Source organism: Ictidomys tridecemlineatus, chromosome 10, assembly GCF_052094955.1.
Source record: "Ictidomys tridecemlineatus isolate mIctTri1 chromosome 10, mIctTri1.hap1, whole genome shotgun sequence".
Classification (NCBI taxonomy): Eukaryota; Metazoa; Chordata; class Mammalia; order Rodentia; family Sciuridae; genus Ictidomys; species Ictidomys tridecemlineatus.
The window spans coordinates 101,814,963-101,831,223 of NC_135486.1; the positions used below are offsets into that span (position 1 = coordinate 101,814,963).

A 16,261-nucleotide genomic window follows, 5' to 3' on the forward strand; every position below is an offset into this window, starting at 1 on the left:
GGGGGGTCAATGGAGGTGATGGTCACTGATGCCTGCCCCAGGTGTGTGAGGGCACCCCCTGGAGGCCCTGAGACTGAGAAGAGAAGCCAAGGCTCAGGATTGTACAGGGGGAACCACTGGGGCACTTCCTGGTGGGACCATCATCCTGGGAGCAGCAAGCCTTGTGGGTCCCTTAAATCTGGGTCAGAAGAAGTGCTGTCTACGTATTGCTGGTGCATGGGCAGGGGTTTCCAGGGGGTATCTCATCCAGATGCTTGGCATCCCAAACAAAGAATGGAGTGAGATGTGGGGCTGGTGGGCAAAGCTAGGAGTTGATGAAGGAGAAAGTCCACACTATGGCCCCAGAAAGGGCTGAGCATGTAGCTCAATGCTCATGGACACAGTGAGCTTCTCTGTGCTGGGATGTTCTGGTTCCCCTTTCCCCCTGGCAGATCTGGGTTTGATGTGCACTGAACAACACCTGAACTTGATATGAATGCTCTAGTGCCCATGAATTTTTTTCCCCCAGAAAAGGCACAGAGAGGCACATAGCTCAGGGTTAACCATTGTGTATAAGCAAGCTGCAGGTCAATGCCTTGGGCCATGTCATGCCCAAGATGGGGACTTTCCCTGCAGAATCTTGACTTGAGGGTCGTTATCCGACTTCCTCTCATAACCTCAGATGCCTCAGTTCCCCTCACAGGGGGGTCCTGGCCCTGCCCATCCCCATCTCCTACACCACACACAGGACTGAGGTGTATGTGACCTCTTCTTGACTGAAACCCACCTTAGGTCACCTTAGGTGAATGTCAGCCAGTCAGACTCATGCCTGAGCCAGGCTGGCAGCAAACTCCACCCAGCACTCAGTGGTTTTGACAGCATTTAGGGTGCTGGGAAATGACAAAGGACAGTACCCCTTGGGGGACTCTGGGGCAACCATGTTGTTATGAGTCCACATGTCATGTAAGCTGAATCCATGAGGTCTCTCCTATCCAGACATGAAGGAGACTAGGGAGTAAGCTCCACATGCACCCATGAAGGAGGATTTCTGGCAGAGGGAACAGCATGTGCAGAGGCTCAGAGGCAGGAAGGAAGATGCTATTTTGGGAAGGAAGGGAGATTTCTTTTCTCATCTAAGATAGAATATTCGCATACTTTCACGCATAAAATGTGCATTTTCATGAGCATTGCCATTCAAAAATAGGAGAATTTTTCTTTACTCAGAGAATATTTGGCTAATTAAAATGGGAACCAAAATTTCACAAGAATTACAAAAATTTAAAAAAATGAGAAAAATGTTGATTGGGAGTTTTTCTTGAGAAATGCAATTCAGATAATCATAATAAGTTTACTTGATCTTATGTTAAAGAAAACTCAAGTTTAATAATCCCCATGTTCTAATATGCAGAACAAAGAATGTATAGCATGCAGATCATCTGTGACTCTTCTTCAATTTTATATTGTCACATAATATTGAATTTTTAACTTCACATTTGACATTGCCAATAGGATCATTGAAAGGGTCTATTCAGCAGAAATATTCAAGGGCTTCCGCAGTCCCCAGGAGTTTCACTGTGCCTGGCAGTTCAGGCTGCTCTCTTATAAAGTACTGCTGTTCTTGATGTTTTCTCTCCACTTGTTAACTGTCAATGACTCTCCCTTGAGGAGTGACTATAGATCCTTGCTGCATTCTTGTTGCCAAGCACCCTGCTGACATGTGCCAAATCCTCCAGGATCACAAGAGTTGCAATTTCACTTTGTGATGAAGATGCACTGCACGCATATTGTGTTTGAAGCTGCCAGTAAGCAGAACCCGCACAACAAAGATGGCAGAGATGTCAGAGTAGTGGGTGGGATAGATGCTGCTGTTGTCCAAGGACAATGGCTAAGTGAGGACTGACTTCTTCCTTCCCTCCCTCCTCCCCTGCACTCCATCCTCCCTTTCTTCTTTTCTTCCTTCATTTTTTTTAGAAGAAAATTCTTGGAATGGTGGTATAAGGATTTATAAGGACTTTTTATTATAATGGAAGCCATGTTCCTTTCTTTGTGTGCACCAAACTTGGGAGCATATACAGAGACTTGAGAAATCATACATAGCTTTTACTTTAATGATGCCAGGACACATATAACAGATGACACCAATTGGTATTGAGTCGTTAGCAGGGAATTTTTTGGAGAGCATTGTAGTAATTCCTAGTAGTTGCATTAATCCTGACAAAATCATAAATGCATGGGATTTGATTTCAGCTCATGATCTCCTTTCCCTTTCCTCCTCCCTTCCCCCATTCTCCTTTCTCCACTCTATAGATATTTCTCAGCTATTTATTTATATTGAGTGATTCTTTCTACTTATACATAAAGTTGAAATTCCATGTGGTATACTTACATATGCACATACACAGTTTTTTCAGAATCCACTCCCTTGTCCTGTCCTTGCCCATCTCTCCTCCTTCTTGGTCTATTTCTACTGACCTTCCCTGGACACTTCCCTCCCTCTTTTTTTATTTAACTCTAGTTTCCACATTTGAGAGAAAACATTTGACCTTTGATTCACTGAGACTGGGCTCATTTCACTTGGCACAGTGTTCTCCACTTCCATCAACTTACCAGCAAATGCCATGATTTCATTTTTTCTTATGGCTGAGTAAAACTCCATTGTGGGGATAGACCATATTTTCTTAATTAATAAATCTATGATAGGCATCTGGGTTGATTCCATGACTTGGCCATTGTGAGTTGTGCTGCTGTAAATGTTGATGTGCCCACATCACTGTAGTATGTTGATTTTAGTTTGTTTGGGTAAATACCAGGGAATGGAGTAGCTGGGTCCCATGGTGGTTCCTCCTAATTTTTGAGGAATCTCCATCCTGCTTTCCAGAGTAATTATGCTAATTTGCAACTCCACCAGCAATGTGGAAATGTGCCTTTCCCCCAACATTCTTCCCAGCATTTATAATCCTTTGTGGTCTTGATAATTGCCATTCATACGGGAGCAAATGAAATCTTGGTGCAGTTTTGGTTTTCATTTCTCTGATTGCTAGGGCTAGCAAGTATTTTGTCATATATTTGTTGTCATTTGTGTTTCTTCTTTTGAGAAGTGCCTATTTAGTTCTTTTGCCCATTTATTGATTGAGTTATTTGTTTTCTTGTGGTAAGTTTTTTGAGTTTTTTATGTGTTCTGGATATTAATCCCCCTCACAGCAGCAGCTGGCCAGGGTCTTCTGCCATCCCATAGGTGCTCTCTTCACACCCTTAATAATGTCATTTGCTGTGCAGATGCTTTTAATTTGATGTCACCCCACTCACTGATTCTTGTTTTATTTCTTGGGGTGTAAGGTTTTGTTGAGGAATCTGGTGCTGCATCTGTATGATGGAGTATTGACCGTATGTTTTCTTTGAGAAGTTGCAAGGTTTCTGTTGTAATTCCTAAGATTTGGGTCCATTTAGACTTGACTTTTGTGCAGGGTGAGAGACAGGGGTCCAGTTTCATTCTTCTACATATGCATGTCCAGTTTTCCCAGCACCATTTGTTAGAAAGATTAACTTTTTTCCAACATAAATTTTTGGAAACTTTGTCAAGTATCCAATGACTTAAGTATGCAGTCTGTTTCTGTGTCTTCTAGTCTATTATATTGGTCTTCATGTCTGTTTTTATGCCAAACCATGCTGTTTCTGTAACTACAGCTCTTTAGTATGCTTTGAAAATATCTACATCATTGTGATGCCTCCTATGTCACTCTTTGTGCTTGGAATCACTTAGACTATTCTGTGTATCTTATTCTTTCAAATGAATTTTAGAGCTGTTTTGTCAAATTCTGTAAAAAACATAATTGACATTTTAATGGCGATTACATTGAATCTGTATATTACTATACTGGTAGTATGGCCATTTTGACAGTATTAATTCTGCCAATACAAGTACATGGGAGGTCTTTTCCATCTTCTAGTGTCTTCTTCAATTTCTTTGTTCAGTGTTGTATGATTTTAGTTGTAAAATCTTTTACCTTCTTGGTTATATTAGTACTCAAGTATTTTTTTTTGAGGTTATTGAGAAAGGGATGGTTTTTTTGATTTCTATCTTAGCTGAATCAGTGTTGGAGTCTGGGCTTAAATTGCTCCAAACAAATATAACCTAAAGTAAGGGAAGATTTGGACCGAGGACTGTGATTAGGAACAATTTTTAACTTGTGTTAAAGAAAGATGCAAAATCTCAATAGTTTGGCATCAGACTTATATTTTTAATACACAGCACTCCACTTTCATTATACTTCAATCTTTTTTGAGGCGCTTCTCTTTGATAACCCTTCATGGATAATTAAAATGGGATTAACTTTACCCTTGGTGCAGGAATAAAAATTTTATACTCAATAGGGTTTATCCCATAAAATTTTGGCTCCAGAATTTTTGTTGTGGGGAAGAGAGTCATGCTTTCTTTTTTTAAGGATGTAAGTATAAGATCTGGAGCTGTTGCAGCCACACTGTGACCATGAGAAGCCTCGTGTGTAAATTTAATAGGATCAGTTGCCTGAAAGAAATGGGGGCATCAATTAAACCTCAGTAGTGAGCTGCACTAAAAATGGCTCTATGAATAGAACTTGAGCAGTAATGAAGCAGAATTGGTGTGTGTGTGTGTGTGTGTGTGTGTGTGTGTGTGTGTGTGTGTGTTTACAATTGCAATCACCATTCAACTTTTGAGAATTTGTCAGATATGCACTGAGGTCTTTTGGGTCCAAAGAGTTCAGAGTTTGATGTTCTCTAGAGCAGAACTTCTTTATGAAAGAAGTGGATTTGCCATGCCAAAGGGAAGAGTTTGCCCTGCCTTGGGGTGTGGAAAGAATTTTCTGCCAAGAAACAGGAGGGGGATAAGGGAATCATGTCTGGAGGGAAGGTGGTTGGGGTGCTGCTGGGGTCCTAGAGCAGTTCCCAGAGAACCTCAGGGGAGCTGGTTGGGGTGCTGCTGGGGTCCTCGAGCAGTTCCAAGGGACCTCAGGGGAGGTGGTTGGGATTCTGCTGGGGTCCTAGAGCCATTTCCAGGGACCTCAGGGGAGGTGGTTGGGGTGCTGCTGGGGTTCTAGAGCAGCTCCCAGGGAACCTCAGGGGAGGTAATTGGGTGCTGACTGTGGTTCTAGAGCAGCTCCCAGGGACCTCACCAGGTGGGATCGAGTGCTGAGTTTGTCCTCTCTGGGGAGTATCTAGTGGTTCATGTTCAGAAAGTAACAGTAATTAACATGGATCAGTTTCTAATACTCTGTATGGGGCACATGTGGGTCTCATTTAACATTCACCATGGCAAGGAGGACGAGTGTCATCACCTACTATTCATGTACATGGATGCCAAGTCCCAGCAGTTCAGGGACATTGCCCAGGTCTCCCTGGGAGTCAGCTGAACCCCAACCTGTTCCCAGTGCCTCTGCGATCCTCTCTGGCCCAACTGCCTCCTTCATCCTGCATGACTCCTGCTGTCCTGGGGGCTGGTGGATGGCATACTTAGTGCTTCTTAAGCCTGCACAGCAAACTCATACCATTCATTCCTCCTCACCTGCCATGTTGTATTATTTACATAGCTGTTGTCCCCTAGATATTCTTGACACCTCCTCTGTGCATCATATGTATAATAACATGCATGCCAGGACCTGCCGTCTACCTGCCCCACACCTGCCCTGCCCACATCTTCCCTCTTTCTGCTGTGCGCCTGCATCCCACTCCAACATCGTAGGACTTCATGAAACAGCCCTGCACAAGTGTCCTTCAGCTGCCACACCAATGACCAGGGAGGTGGTGGTTAGAGCAGTGGGGATCTGTGCTATGGGAGTGGGGTGCCCAAGCTCACAGTGCAAATGCTGTAGGGTAAAGGTGCTCCAGCCTCTGCTCTTCATCTTCTCCATGACTCTGTGTCTTTTCCTGTTTTATCTCATAAAGACATGACTCCCTGGACTCAGCACCCACACTAAAACAAGAAGCCTCTTCTCGAGATCCTTAAGGAACTCCAGGGGTGGAGGACCCCCCTCTACACAAAGCCACATCCTGGGTGCTGTGTGGATGTGGGGTTGGGGAGCCCTCCAGACACCACTGAATTTTCCTCTCAGAACTTTTCATTATAGTCTTAGCTGCTGGCAGAGCCAGGGCCTGGGCTTGGCCCCTGGGTGGCCAGCCATGCTTTGCCTCCCAGGGGCAGTGTCTGGTCTCTGCCCTGCCCTGCAGTCAGTTCACCTTCTGATCATGTTGCTTGGCTCCACAGGCTTCTCATCTGGTAGGCCAGATAATGAGACATGGTGCTGTGCTGGAAGCGTCAGCATGGTTCAGGCAAGACCTGAGGTAGTCTGTGCAGAGCCTGCTGGTGTTACCATGGACCCCATGGATTTTGGTCCTGGAAGCTACACAGACCCTTTAGAGCCCTGGGGGTCCTTAGCTGCTGCTGTCCTGTTCACATCTGACATGGTGTTCTCAGGTGTGGCCTGGGTTGGTTGGGGTGCCTTTGCATTTGGATCATGAGTGTTGTTCCCAGGGGTCATGGGGCCATGAGCTAGTGGATGCACGGACCTTACTCTCCTGCCTCTTGGCTACTAGTAGAGACGTGGCATCTGCTCTCCAAATATGAGCCATCTTTACTTTTGCTGGCTGAAGTGGACAGTTTCCTTCCTTGGCCATCCACACAAGACCCTGTCCAGTGACACCTCAGCAGCATCCTCACATGGAAAATGGGAATATAAAGCATGGCTGCCACCCTGTGGGATGGGGGGTGCCATGGATCTATTAGAGGCTTCAGGCTGAGTGGCCTGCAGCAGGAGGCCAGAGGCGTCTTGGTATTGGTTACTAAGTCATTTTCCTACTGTTAAATGGGTCCTGAAAAAGTGTGTCCACGGTATTGGCCTGTGGCCCATGCAATCTGAGACTCACAGTCCATCCTGAGCTGTGGCTTCCTTATTTCCTTGGGCTTTGTGCACAGCACTTGATCCCAAGCAGTTCTTAAGTGTCAGGGGATGTTGAAAACAGTGAGTGGGAGAAGGTGCTTGGCAGCCTTGAGGATCTTTGAGTCCTGGTCACAGGCTTCCTTAGCGGTCCCTACCCATAGCACACAGGGACCACTGTACTCACCCATTGGGAAGTTTGGAGTTCTTACCACCTGTGCACATTATAATAAAAGCCAACAGGATCCAGAAAGAGGGACAGCAGAGTCAGGGCAAGACTGTAAGTGTCTCCAGTGGATGCCATCTCTCCTGGCTGAGGTTTCTCAGGAATAGCCAGGAACAAGAGATGGCAGCCAAGCAGCTGAGAGTCTGGGGACAGACTTGTCAGAGAGAGAGGGGAATGCAGAAGAAAGGGGCATCAGGAGAAGGGAGGTAGAAAACGAGGGCAGCTGGGGAGGGATCCATGTCAGGAAGAGGAGAGCAACAGGAGTGGAGGGCAGCAGGACAGGGAGCAGCAGGTGGGGACAACACTGCATTTCCTTTTCTTTTAGTTAGAGAGGCACACCCAGGTCCCCAGTCCCACTGCAGGGTTCCCTGAGTAGGCAGCAGCAGGAGCTTCACCCCCACATCCCATCCTTCAGTGCCTCAAATTCTGTTACAAGAGCATTGCTCGCTTGGGCCATAAAGGGGTTAGGATTTTGAAAAATCCTTTTAGAAATTTTTTAAAGTTTTAGCCACATTGAATCATGGTGAGTCATTTACCTGTCCCCACCCCACACTTTTTCCTTTTTTAATATTGAGTTAGTATTCATGTAACATAAAATTAACAATTTCAAAGCCAACAATTCAGTGGCACTTAGCACATCACCCCTAAAAGAAATTTGGTACCCACTAGCTAAGCAGTACCTCGCCATTACCCTGCTGTTTCTAGACCCTAGAGACCACTGACCTGCATTTCTGTCTTTATGGTTCACCTTCTGTATGAATTATACCACTCAATATGTTCACTTTCCCACACTTCATAGAATAGTGTTTTGATGGGCACTGTTGGAGCATGCATCTTTCTTCAGCCATTTGTACAGCTCAGTAATACTCCAAGGTCATGAATAGATCATGCTTTAGTTTTTCCTCAACAGTCAATGGGAATTTGAGTTCTTGCCACCTGTGCACATTATAAACAGCACTGGCCAGGTGGTGATGCACAGCTTTAATCTGGGTGGCTTGGGAGACTGGGGAGGAAGATTGCAAGTTCATAGCCAGGCTTAGCAATTTAGCAAGTCCCCAAGCAATTTAGCAACCCCTGTCTCTAAACAAAATTTAAGAAGGGCTGGAGATGTGGCTCAGTGACTTAGTGCCCCTAGGTTCAATCACTGGTACCAAAACAAAACAAACAAACAAAAATGCTGTTGTGCACGTTTGTATGTGTATTTTACTGAGTTCCTGTTTTCAATTCTTTGGAGTCTAAGCCTAGGAGAGGGAATGCTGGTTCCTGTATTCATTTTGTAAGAAATTAATTGTTATACATATCAGGGGATCTCTTGCATCCATAAGTACACCAACACAATTTGGCCCACTTCATTCCTGCCCCTCCTCCCTGCTGCCACTCCCTCCTCTTCTGGTTTCTCATCTATGTTCATGAGACCCTCCCCAGATTTTTTTTCCTTTTTGCTTTCTAATTTCCTCACAAGGGAAAGCATATGTGGGTCCTACAGTAGTTCTAGGTTAACATTTTGAGAAATTGGCAAACCATTTCCATAGCAGCTGTGCACTTTATATCCCCAACAGCAACATGTGAGGATCTGATCTCTCCAGGACCTCGTCACCTCCTTTATGTCATATTTTAACCAGTGAGTGAGTGTGGAGTAGTGGCTCACTGTGGTCTTGATTTGCATTTCCCAGGGACTGACGATGCTGAGCATCTTCTCATGCACCTGTTGGCCATCTGTATGTCTTCTTTGGAGAACTGTGTAGTCAAGACATTTGCCTATTTTTTAATTGCATGATTTGTCTTTTTGTTATTGATTTGAAAAAACTCTTTGCATATTCTGGATTTTTTACCTTATCAGACAGATGATCTGTAGATCATTTCTCCCATGTCAGTGTCTACTGTATCTTCACTTTTGCTCATCTTGTTTTAACCACCAGCACCTTGGACCGTGTGTGGTCTGATGATTAATCTTGAGGGGATCTTGGCTCCTCAGGTCTCAGAAGTGCTGGGCATGGCCTCCCTATGCCTGTCTTTGCTCTCTGACTCCTGCACATGGGCCTCGTCTGCCTTTGGCATTCCTTTTGTGTGTTCATGGGAAAGACTGGGAGAGCCTTTCTGATCATTCCCCATCACTATTTGCTCAGTGCAGTGGCCTCCTGGATCCCTGATGTAGCAGTGCCTGGCCTTCCCCAAGCCATGGTGACTCTTCCCCACTTTCAGGTGAGGGGCAGAGTCCATCTACTTCCCCACATGCCCATCACACCCCATGAATCACAGTGGGAGGAAGTGACCTGTCCAAACTCAGACTAAACTGAAAATTAATGGAAATGGCCAACGCTTTGAGCTCTGATTTTCAGGCACTCGTAAAAATAACAGGACACTTTGTTTTCAGAGGAAAGCCACTCACAGTGTTCTTCCTGTCTCCTGGGGGGAGGACAGTATGCTCACACTCCCCACTATGGGTTCATGTTGGCCTGCAGAGTCAACGTGAGATGTTTTCTTATACATGTTGTTTCCTACCTCACAGGATTAAGATGGCAGCAGGTCTGAAGATCACAGCCTTGAGAACCAGCAATGGAGACCAGTCAGCAGTGGACCACAGCATCACTCAGATGATGGCCACCCTGGCCTGCGTGGGCCACCAGACACCCAGAGCAAGTGAATGCTGAGAGGCCCAAGGCACAAGGCAGTCAAGGGACTGGGTACTGTGTGGGAACACAGGGCTTGATGTGGCATCTAGACAGATGCAGCTTCAGTGAGTAGATGTGCTCTTCCCAGCCCAGTAGCCTGGCTTCTGAAGGGTTGTGGTGAAGGACACATGGGGCAGAGCTTGGTCCTTCTGCTTTTCATGCACAAAGGCCTAATGAGGTGGATGGTGTCCAGAGCCGCTTAGTTCACATTTACCATGGTGCAGGGTTTGATATATAGTTTCAGATCATCTTTATTATTGTGGTTATTTTTGTTGTTAACTAAGGGTTGAAGAAGGTAGTGGGAAAATCAGAACTAACATAAGAGGCGAGAGGAAAGTGGACATTTTATGGCAGACTGAGGGAAGCTCTGGCTTTGGGTCATTGTTCCTTACCACCTAAATAGTCATTTTTCTGATGTCACACCTGTGGACTGGTGCATGTCTTTGGTCTTAAGCTTGGTCCCTGACACTGCTGGCTTGCAGCCTCTCTTCTCCTACTGGGGCTTGAGCCTCAGGTATGTGGGCTGTTCTCAGCTATACCTCAAAGATAGGTCCTCACTGATGATGCTGCATCGGGACACCTGGTGGGTGACAGGATACCTTGCCTGAAGTCTCGGCCCATGCCCCCTCCCATGTGTGGAGCAAGCATCTTCAGTGGTTATTCAGGTTAATGACTGCACAGATGTGCAGCCACCATTGTGGCTCAGGCCTCACCCTGGGTGAGGCACCAGCTCCTCATCTGGACAAAAGAGCCCCTCGGGCAACTGCTCTGTCACACTGCATTGTCATAGTCTTTTCTCTTTCTTTTCTTCTCTGTTAGACTCTTTGAGGACAGGTACAGGAGCTTTGGTGGGTGTGTGGGTGTGGCAGACAGCCTGTTCCCTGGAGTGGCATGGTGTGGCTGCCTTTTCCTGGTGACCCTGACAGTATCAGCTGGAGTTTCCCTCTTCCTGCTTTTTCAGGGGCAAGAGAGGCTCAGATGAGTGCTGGTCAGAAGCCTTTTAGGAACCACTGTCTGGGTGATCTGGACACCTCTCCCTTCCAACTCATTCCAGCAGTCTCAGGTGACCACAATGTGCCTGGAAATCTATGTCTATCTGCTGAGCATCCCCAAATGCTGGGCACTCCAAATTCAGAGCATCCCCAAATCCTGAACATATCCAAATACTGAGCACCCCAAGTCTTGAGCACACCAAATTCCTGAGTTGTTAATATTAACTCAGGGGATTCAGGTGCAAGTAATAGATCATCTGCCCACAGATGGCTGCTACAAAAAAATTTGGTCTTCTCACATAAAAGCAATTCATAGCTGGTTGATCCTGTTATTGGCGACACAGTGGTACCACATGTCTGCTTGGTGTTTCTGTTCTTCTACTCCATTCCAGCCAGAGAACTGACCAACATCCTCTACCTTATATCCTCTTGGTCACAAGATGGCTGCAGCTCTTCCAGGCATTGAAAACTCACCCAGAAATATTCACTGGTTGAAAAGGAGTGGGACTTGTCCTAAGCATCTTCTTCTACAATCAGCCTCCAGGAGAGTCTTCCCTTCAGAGCTCACCAGTAATCTGTGGGATCTCTGCCTTTGCCCAAGAAGCAGGTGCTCTTGGGAAGTACATGTTGGGTCATATTTTGGGCTTTGTAGTGGGAGATGGTCTCTGCCATCAGGGAATGAAGAGGGGAGAGTGGCAAATAGGACTCTTCAGAGTTGGTGTCTGTCAAGGGCTGTGGCTTTATTCTGTTCTGCACAGTGTGTGATGCAGATTTTCTTTACTGTGACCAAGATACCTGACCCCTACAGCTCTGAGGGAAGAAGGTTTACTTTTTCCTACCATTTCAGAGGCTTCAGTTCATGGTTGGTCAAATAGATTTCTCTGTGCCTGAGGTGAGGCAGAACATAATGACTGGAGGTTGTGGTGGGGAGAGCTGCTCAGCCCCAGGCCTTGGGAATGGAGAAGGCAGGAGAAGAGATGAGAGAACCTTCTCAGGCCACATCCCCAGTGATAACCTTCCTCCAACGGGGTCCCACTCCCAATAATCCATTCCCATCTTCAATCCGTCTGGTGCATTATTCCACTGAGGAGGTCAGCACCTGGGGATGGAGTCATTTCCTATGAGCCCCACCTCTAGACATTGCTGCACTGGGGACTAAGCCTTTAGGTGCATAACACTTTGGGGGACTTTCCAGACCCAAACCATAACACAGAGCACTGCTGTGTGTATTCCTCTCGGGTGCTTCGTTTATCAGTTGATTTTGTCCATTTGGTCCTGTAACAATGAAGGTCTTCAGGCAGGTTGAGTTCATGGTGGATGGGCAACAGGAGTGTTGGATTGGGGCTCCAACCTTATCCTCAGAGCCTGTCCCCATTTTCCCATGGTTGTATTCCTCTCAGGTGCTCTCCATTCTAGAGGAGGATGGTGGACACTGACTACATCTGCATCCATCTGCTGATGTGGTCACTCTGATAGAAGCTTTTCTTCCCAGACAGGCCCAGCACAGGTCCTGGTCATCCCTGGCCCTGGGGAATATAACTATGATCATGTGATCCTCTAAGCAACTGACATAGCCAGCCCTGAAGTCAGGGGTTCCCATCAACCTCAGCTGAAGGCCTTGGGATGGAAGGTGGGAGGGGTTCTGGGGGCCATGGACACTGATAGGGACTTGAGTGAGTGAGCCAGACAGTCACCACAGTGTCTGTGGTTCTGATACCCCCAGAACATGCTGTGGGTGACATCTGGTTATGCATCCTGGGACACTGGGTAGGTGATGGTGTCCAGGTTCCATTCAGAGGAAATTTTGTTAAAATATTTGGTCAAACAGTAATGTTTCAAATGCAGAGAACAACACAAGTTTTTGGAGGTGGTTGTCACTGTTATTTTTTGAGAGCAGGTCTGCAGTTCTTAGAAATGACTGAGAAAGAGCTGTGTTATTGACAGCTCTTGGATTCTCCCTCCTCCCCAGGACTGAAGAAGGGCAGGGATTATGGCTGCGGTGTGATAATTTATGTTTATCTAGTATCCCTCTAGAATCCATTCAACAATGTAAATAAATAACTGCTTCTTTTTATGCCTTCTGTTGCATTGTGATATCAAATGAGGTGTGAAACACAGGCCTGTGGAGGGAACTTTCTGCTAACAGGAATGTGTGAATATATCTCAGCACATCGTCTGGCAGGAAGCTGTGATCCCTGGGTTGTGACAACCTTGAGTGGAACTAAGTTTTTAATAGAATATAATGTACAAACTGCCTGAAATCCTGTGATAAGAATTACACGTATTGTGTGGGGAGCCCTGATGCAAACAACTAGGAGGACAGTGTAGGTCTTAATTTAAAATATTGTAATGAATACTTATCCTGAGGGAATGGGAGTAATAAAGATGAAACCAGAAGATAAAGAGTTGTGTTTCCAAAACAGAAAAGATTAGAAAAAAAAGCTAATTGGAATGGTTCAGAAAAGATAAGCTGAAGCTAAGGGAACAAGACAGAGGACATGGCTCTCTGCATGGAAGCCATGTGCCTTTGGCCAGTGGGGACAAGCATTTCCCTGCCTTGTCTGGCTGTTGGACCTAGACTTCAGGAGGTGAGCCACCAGGACCCTTAGTTCAAAGCCCTCCTCTTCTGGACACTGTGGTTGGGGCAGAGAGAGGCTCTGTTGTCCACAGGCAAGAGGGAAGCAAAGCCCAGGCTTTCTGCAGAGGACAGGCCCTCCCCATGCTGTTGCCCTGGTCCAACGTGTGCTGGGAAATGTGGGACCATGTTTGGAAACCTGGAATCCATCCCCAGCTCCCTTCTGAGATTTTTCTTTGCTGCTGTAGTCCAGACAACATGGTGACAGTTCGCTGGCTTCCATTACTGGAGCAAACACTTGAGACATCAACTTGAAGAGTGAAGGGGTTTGTTGGCATATAGTTTTAGAGGATTTAGACTGTGGTCAGGTTTGAGGGCTTGTGGTGAGTTAGCACCCTGTGGCAGGGAGCGTGGGGTAGACAAAACGTCCACTCACTCTTTCCCTGAACAAAGGAGAAAGAGGAGGGAGCTGACTTCATGCAGCCTCCCTCAAGGTCCATGATGTAGAGCCTTCTGCAAAGTCCCCAAAGGTTCCTCACCCCATCAATACCAGACCAGAAACCACATCATCACCTGGCCTCTGGGGACCACCCAGATCCAAACAGAATCAATCACTAATGAAAGAGGGGAGGGCCACCCTGTCAATCAATTTGACAAACCTAGTTGCTTTTAGATAATATTTAACCATTGGCCATGAAACCAAAACAGAGTGCTGATTAAGACAGCCAGCACATCATGGGTCATGGGGCATGAATCAGGCTGTGTCTCCCAGTGGCCTGACACTTCATACCTGAGCTGAGAAGAAGGAGGCAGCTGCCAGCCGGTCCTCACCAGGCCATGCAGCAACTCTGTAACTAGCCAGTGCAGCTGCCCCTCCTTGCCGCCATTTGGTGTTAGCTTCTCCTCTCCTTCTGTTAAAGGGTTAACTGAAAAGTGAAAGAACACAGGGAAGGTTTAGTCTGTCTTTAAGGAACATCTTGTGTGATTCGGTCATCTATACCTTACTTTATGTAAAGATTTTGTTAAAATCACACACACAAACACATATATAGACAGACTTATATAAAATCATATATATATATATGTATATCAGGAGCCAGGAATCATTTTTAAAGTCTTTCAGGAGAACAACATTTCAAAAATTAGAAACCTGAGTTTTTGAAGCGGACACCTGTCATTATTCCCACTTGACAGCTTTTTGAGTGGAAGCCCAATTCAGCAACTCTCATAGTCCCACAGCCAGTTTGTGGTCAAAGCCATTGACTCCAAAGTCTGTGCTTGGACCACTGCCCGAGGCTCTAAAGATGCTTGTCAAGGGGTCCCTCCATGTGTCCCCATCCTGTAGTTCTCTGTCCCTCTAGATGGAATGCTCAGTAGCAGCAGCACCTACAGTGCCAGTGGCATATAGCTCATGGACCTAGGCAACAGAAGACCCTTCAAAGACAGGCCCACATTCTTACCTCCAGAACTTGTTAGCCTGATCTTTGATCAATGGGCCTTTGCAGAGGTGGTTGATGTGGGCTATAAAGTGGCCTTCACATAGGAACTGGCCCCTCCCTCCTTGACTGGACAGGGAAGGGAATTGGCACCATGTTCTGGGAAGGAATCCATTGTAACTTTTCATTCAGTGAGGAGCAGTCTTCTGTCTACAGAGGATCCTGAAAGCTCATCCTGAGATGTGGCCACAGACAGGCAGCTATGCGCCAGGTTCTGTGAACACTGCCATGTGTGGGTCGAAGGTAGCAATCATTTTTTTGGTTGACAAAGGGGAATGGGCCATTTACTGTGTTCTTGAAATTATGCTGAGTTATGTGCTTCAAAATGAACTTTAATATGTTTTGTTTTCCAAAGCACATAGCTCAGTCTATGAGATCCTACAAGTGGGCTTTGGCATTTGACAACAGCAGTGGTCTGGCTGGGACACAGCAAATCAGCTGGCAAGTGGTGTACCAAATCAAGGACTTCATGAGTGAGCTGGTCATTTCTGAGATCTTTATCAGCCAGACAACCTTTATGGGCATCGTCCCTCTTGCAGTGGTGTGCAATTATGGCTTTAGGAGAAGAGGTACAGAGAAGTTTTCTTTGAATACTTTGATTACTCCAATGTCATGAAGCAGAATGTCATCTGTTCTCTCCCATGCACTTGGTACATGTTGTTTTTTTTTTTTTCTTTTTATTTTTTATTTTTTTTTGGTTATTATTTTTTTATTTCTTGCTGTATTCATTGTCATATTAACTATAAAATCCAGTCAATGACATTAACTTTGACAGTCAATAATATAAAGTTGTAATACATCATAATACATCTATTTTAAAGCCTTACAAAATTTGTAGAATTTCTGCAAATGACCCAACTTCATTCCAATATTTCTATTTTTTCCATCTCAGGTGGTATTGTAATTCTTTTTTTTTATTTTATTGGTTGTTCAAAACATTACAAAGCTTTTGACATATCATGTTTCATACATTAGATTCAAGTTGGTTATGAACTCCCATTTTTACCCCAAATACAGATTGCAGAATCACATCTGTTACATATCCACATTTTTACATAATGCCCTATTAGTAACTGTCGTATTCTGCTCCCTTTCCTATCCTCTACTATCCCCCCTCCCCTCCCCTCCCATCTTGTCTCTCTACCCCATCTACTGTATTTCACTTCTCTTCTTGTTTATTTACCCATTCCCCTCGCAACCTCTTATGTGTGATTTAGTATAACAATGAGCGTCTCCCTCCATTACCATTCAATTTCCCTTTTCTCTCCCTTTCCCTCCCACCTATTGTATCTGTTTAATGTTGATCTTTCCTTCCTGCTCTTCCTCCCTGCTCTGATCCTGGTTATTCTCATTATATCAAAGAAGACATTTGGTATTTGTTTTTTAGGGATTGGCTAGCTTCACTAAGCATAA

The 16,261-nt window shown here is 45.5% G+C and overlaps 1 pseudogene; it reads left to right on the forward strand.

Annotated features, from left to right (window-relative positions):
• Positions 1 to 15,464, forward strand: part of LOC106144659 (transmembrane protein 132B-like) — a 52,038-nt pseudogene extending 36,574 nt beyond the window's left edge.
• Positions 15,465 to 16,261: the final 797 nt, after the last annotated feature.